Raw genomic sequence first — 6,000 nt, 5'->3', positions numbered from 1 at the left:
AAAAATGTAGCTTATTAAATTAAAAGCAAACATGCAAATACATTGCAACAGTTTGTTTGAAATTGATCTTTTTAATGAATCGGTTCTGATTTGTTTACTACTCGGACAATCCCGTTCCCTAAACAGAGAAATTTGAGTCTGTTCATCGCACAGTGCAATCGTATGACTTCAGAACATTTTGAATATAAAGCACCCATCGTGTGTGGATCTTTTTTTGCCTTGGGAAAGCTTTTCAGTCTCCATTGTTAGCCCATGAAAGAGGCCAGCTAGGACACTTCTGAAAGTAATAAGACAACATAATGGAGTAAGTATTGCAGCATTTTAATTTTTTTGAAATGTGAAATCCCTTCACGTTTGCTTTGTGTACGTTATGTAGCCTATAGTCTCCGCCCACCGATACTGCGCCACGCCCAGAGAGTTTTTCGGGGTCTCCCCTGCTGATGAATAATCATGAGGCGAAATGGGCGGAGCATCGCATGTGACTAGGCGTTGGGTCATATTGTCCGTCCGCCCCCCACTCTAAGTATTAATTTACATTTCCAAGGGTCCTGTATACAACTGAACTGTTTCCAAGAGAGAAAAAACAGATTTAACAGACACACCTTCATAACAGGAGAGGTGAACTGTCTTTCCTACTGAGGTTCGTCTGAAGTCACTTCCCATAGAGAAGTATCGTTCAGGACTGATTTTGAGGTATGTGTGTGTTTGAATGTGTGTCTGTTTTCAGGACGCTTTGCATCGAAACGCGTTATTTTTCGTGGTGTAAATGAGACTAGCGTTATTGGAAACAATGTTTATGTACACAGTCATATGATATATTGATTATATAGTGAATGTATAAGACAATAGATCAAACAATGAGTAACGGAACAATAAAGCGCTCAAATCACGCGCTTCAGGACGCACCAGAACAATGGCAAATGTTTGAAATAATGAAAGTAGGCGTTTCATATCGCTTGTCTTGTTTATATACACTTGCAAACTTGCGTTATATATATATATATATATATATATATATATATATATATATATATATATATATATATATATATATATATATATAAAACAACTTTATTAAAATTTCGTATTTCTATATGTTTTCACATTCTGAGCAAAAGGCTTATGCAAAAGTATTTAATGCATGCAGGTTGAGTTAAAAAAGTATAGAGGTATAAAGTAGTCAGCAGCAATTCTAAGCACATGGGACGTGTCATGTCTTGTCTTGTCATGTTGTCCTTACTGTACAGTGTCTCATTAAGTGTCAAATTTTTCCGCTTGAATAGCTTTTTATCTTATCCATACATTAGACCTTCTCATTTAAAACACAAACTATAGGGAACTTAAAAATGTGTATATTTCTAAAAATAGATGTTTTAGTGTAATTTAATTCACTTATGTCCAAGTGAACACAGTCGGAGCACATGCTCCACAGTGACTGATTCAGATCAGCTTGTTAGTAGAGATATTTAGTGTTCAGTATGATCAATGTTCAGTATGATCATATTGAAACTAGCTTTCGTTATTGGAGGGGATGTTGGGGGGCAGGAATGAGTTGGTTTCGAACACATGTGTTTGCAATTTGAAGGCTGTTTTGTCAAACGCCTTACATCTGTTTTTTGATCTTTGAACCATTCCCCCCCACTAGTGCTAGTGAAGTCTTCCCGTTTTCTGTTTGCCTATCTCTTTATCTGTTTCTCTCACACGTGCTATCATTCTCTGTGTGTGGTTTCCGTTTTGTATAACGATGAATGCGATGCAGAGAAAGTGAGATAGAGAGAAAGACATGACTTCAGTCTTCCCGTACATGATGATGCTTGTCCCTTGTGGATGGGTAGGACAGTGGAGTTGAGTGATTTAGAGAGGAGTCACACGATGTCCTCAGCCTTACGAAACATTTTAGGTCATGTGTTGTTTGTAGTAACATCTAGTTAAAACTGTTCTGACTTAGTATTCTCAAAGCAGCTCTCTTACACATGGGGGTCAACTCAGGGTGCATTCTGCCTCCTTAATTTGACCTTTCTCAATAGGTTTCCTTTGCGGATATAGACATTTAGAATTTATAGAAATGTATATGCTTTGACGTAGTTATTAAACATTAAAAAATAATACTTTGGCTTATTTAATTTCCTTGTAAACTGGGTATTACCTTGTTTAATTCTCTGAATACACTGTGAGTCAGCAGCATGCTCGGGTCTAGACTGAATTTTGTCTACACTGCATATTGAGTGCATGCTGGTGTGCATTTATATGCAGCATATTGATTAAACTAATGAACATGTTGCTTTAGAGGAACTTCTTTCTGTTGTGGGGCAGTGGCATTTCTGTACTTGAAACACATTGAAACGGATCATTGTTTTGGTCTGCTGCGTGTTCACGCGTGTGTGTCTCTGATGCTCAATGTGCTTTGTTCTGTTATAACAGAGCTGTTCTTTGACAGGTCTCTTTGTTTCCCCTTGTCTGCCCATTTACCTTCTCTTGTATCTCATATACATATTAAAAATAATGATAATACATCATTTTAATATGACTGCCTATATGTTTCTGCCGCACAAAGGATTCTGAGCTATATCTGCTCATTAAAGTATGATGCAATATTCATGTAGGGTTCGAAATCATAAAGCACAGAGTGCATGTTTATGTTCTTTGTTAGTCGTTTCCATGGATTTCTGTGGTGACGTTGACACCCAGGGGCTGGATTTTGGGGTATGCTAAACAGCCTGTGTTGTGTTTCGAAGCATGGGTCGACGTTGAGATTTGTTGTTTGGTTGATGGTTTAATATGGGCAGTCCTTGAGCAGATTAATTATTTTGTCAAATAGAAGTGCATACTGTGTTTTTGTTGGGGCATGAACAAAGAGTTTTGCCCCAAACCCGTTATTAATGTCTCAAGCGTCTTTGGCTTAATGTTAGGTGAGAGGCAGACTAGGATGGAGAAATGATATATGTAGTTACATGTGTGATTCAGGATGGTGTTTAATACATAAAGGTTTTTTTTTTTTTAATGAACCCATGTGTAGAGCGATATCTTGTGATTTTGAGGAGGGTAAATTATAAATCTATAGCACAGCGTTTAACAGATAAAAATTGTTTTAATATCCGATTTGAATTATGATGTAGGAAATTGAATGCTGTGTTCTTTTTGTCTTGTTTTGGTTGTAATTTGTGTTATTTTCACCACCATAAATGTCTTTGTGTAAGCTGTAGCTTTTGCATATTGTTTACTTTGCACACAAGTTTAGGTGTATGATTGTGTGAATTATAGATCTGTAGAGTAATCCAGACATGGACAGCTGTCTGTAAATCCTTTAGTCGGATCTGACCAATAGCTGCTTCGCATTCTGTTGCTGACATTGATCCCCCCCCCCCCCCCCCACACTCCTCCTTTAAATCAAACAAAAGAAACATGACAATCAGATACCTTTTCTCTCTCACCCGACATGGTCCAAGAAAGCTCACGGGGCAGAGGGAAGGCTGGACTAATGGATATTGTGCCCGATTCATGACCACAAGATAAATCGCAGATCTAAATCAGGATGTCACAGACTTGGATGAAACATTTTGTCCCGTGGAACATTTCATATTGTCTTATAGAAGCCCAAAATGCTTGTGAGGTGATTTTGCCATTGTAAATATAATAAAGATATTGTCCGTTTTGTGAAGGAAGGATGCCAGCCAAGTATTGGTGGTTGTTAGGATGTTCTAGGTGGTTCCTAGGATGTTCAGGGTTTTTCTACATTGAACATTTTTTTGGCGGCCGCCAAAACTAATTTTTGCTCATATGAACTAACTAACTTTATTGTATTAACAATAACTAGTTTAGGACTGCTATATTAAAGCCTTACCTTATTATAATGTTAATTCATCATTTAATATTCATACAATTTCTGAGTATGTTAAGTAAAGTAGGTACTTTATGTAAACAATTTTTGAAAAATAAAGTAGCCTGGTTCAAATTTCTAAAAATCTGGGCTGTGGCTTAATGACCATGGTAAAATGTGGGTCCCATGACCAAACCAGTTGAGAACGTCTGCTCTAGATACTTGAAACTAGGATGTTCAAGATGGTTACTTACACCTGTTTTATCATCTGCAATGCAAAAATCATTGATCTGATGATCGCTGGCTGCATGATTTAAGGTATCATTCATATTCAGAGCACAAATGTTGTTGAAGTTTAAAGTTACATGTTTGTTAAACTCAGTAATCCTAGTAGTGATACTTCCCTTATATGAGCAATAGTAACAGTGATAGTACTTACCTCAGCAAGTGCCACTAACAAAACTGGCTGTTTTCAAGCAGGCACATAAATGGCATGCAGACACATGTAGCCCCCCCCCCCCCCCCCCCCCCCCCCCCCCCCACACACACACACACACACACACACACACCACACGACAGGTTAAATACATCTGTCAGGTCAGCAGTCTTTGATGGCTTATCCTCTTCATCATGAAGGCAACAGTTGGCATTTTGCTGTCATGCCTCTGAGGGAAGTGTTTGCAGTTTTAAGACTTTCCTATAAGCCCTGTGCATTAAATTAATTTTTTGAGTGTAAACGCTGGGAAATTTTGAATGTGTGAAGTCATGTATGTAGATTTGAATGACCTTCTGTCACATTAAGTCATAGTTAAATAGAAATGGAAAAGCAATTGATGGGAGGAATAAGGTCTAGTAATGACGGAAGATAGATTCAAACTCATGTTTGCCTACATGATCACCACTGATCAATCTGTCAATCCAGTGTGGTCTGCGATTTTTCATTACTTGAAATCATTAGTCAGTAATCCTAAATGTCACAGACTTTTGCATGCATTCACACACAGGTCCCCAAACATACATTAGCTCCTCTCACACGGCTATTTAACGTAAGCTGTGACCCAGCAGGTGCTGGCCACAGCTGAGCAGAATCAATGGTCCCTCTGTTGCGCTGTCTTTGTTCTATAGCTCACAGTTGCTGGATCCCTCATATACATACTTATACACACCTGACCCATTCTGGACAGTTGCTGTACCCCTGATCTAGTCTCCATGTGGTCAGGGGTCTTAATGGTGACCTGAGAATGGAGATGCTGGCTTAGTTTTAGCTTGCACCGTTTGGCCTGAAGGGATGAAAAAAAAAAATTCTGTCATCACTTACTCACCCTTATGTCATTCCAAGATGGACAACAGAAGATATTTTGAAAATAATTTAATATTCAAAATTCAGTGCTTCAAATTTTTTTTTTTGTTGTGTGTCTATGTGTTCTGTAGAAGAGAGTCATACAGAATGACATGAGGGTGAGAAAATTATGACAGTTTTAATGTAATTTATTAAAGGCCAATTCAAACCACACAGACAAATGCCAACAAACATGTTTGTTGGGTTTTGTTGGATCAGTGTGTTACCCCTGTCAGCGTCTGTTGCCGTTGGTCTGGGTTTGTTTTCACCCGACTGAACATGTTTAATCAGCGTCTGTTGGGGCAGTGTGAACATGACAGTTATTTTTCATAAAGGTGTGTAAACTTGTTTGTTGGTGTTTTTCTGTGCAGTGAATTGGCCTTAAGACAAGCAATATTTTGAGTTATTGTATAAAGTTTAGCAAAGACATCAATTGATCTCTGCTTCAGTCACTTTACCACTTGTATTCTGTCAGTAAGTATGCTTCCTTTGCAGCTATAATCATGCCACAGCAGGTTATTTTGTATTCAGCTACTGTCAAAATATACACGACAGCTTTTGTAATAAATATTTAAAGTTGGTAGGACGCAGAAAATCCTGCATTGGTGCAAGCTCCGTAGCAGACTTCTTCCCGACAGTCAAAGCGGTGTAATGTCATGAAACTGCGGACTCGTAGCCGTAGGAATGCTGTGAGTGTTTAGGGTGCCATTTGGGACTTGGGCAAACAAAACGGCTTTTCTGACAAGAAAAAAATGTAGTGCAGGACCTGATTTTGTTTGTCTGGAATTGATTGAAACATTGGATTCATTATTATCATTTGCTATTGCTGTGATCACGTGACTGA

At 38.3% G+C, this 6,000-nt stretch overlaps 1 protein-coding gene across 1 annotated transcript in view; it reads left to right on the top strand.

Annotated features, from left to right (window-relative positions):
* The first annotated feature begins 508 nt into the window (after nucleotides 1–508).
* fam107b (family with sequence similarity 107 member B) overlaps nucleotides 509–6,000 on the top strand; it is a 29,239-nt gene continuing 23,747 nt past the window's right edge. The window contains exon 1 of the mRNA XM_067420195.1: nucleotides 509–693. The gene's annotated coding sequence lies outside the window, so the exon portion shown is untranslated. The remainder of the gene's footprint in view (nucleotides 694–6,000) is intronic.

This window comes from Pseudorasbora parva, chromosome 16 (assembly GCF_024679245.1).
Source record: "Pseudorasbora parva isolate DD20220531a chromosome 16, ASM2467924v1, whole genome shotgun sequence".
NCBI lineage: Eukaryota > Metazoa > Chordata > Actinopteri > Cypriniformes > Gobionidae > Pseudorasbora > Pseudorasbora parva.
Note: the sequence above shows the minus strand (reverse complement) of the source record. Positions and strands in the feature narration are given on the sequence as shown.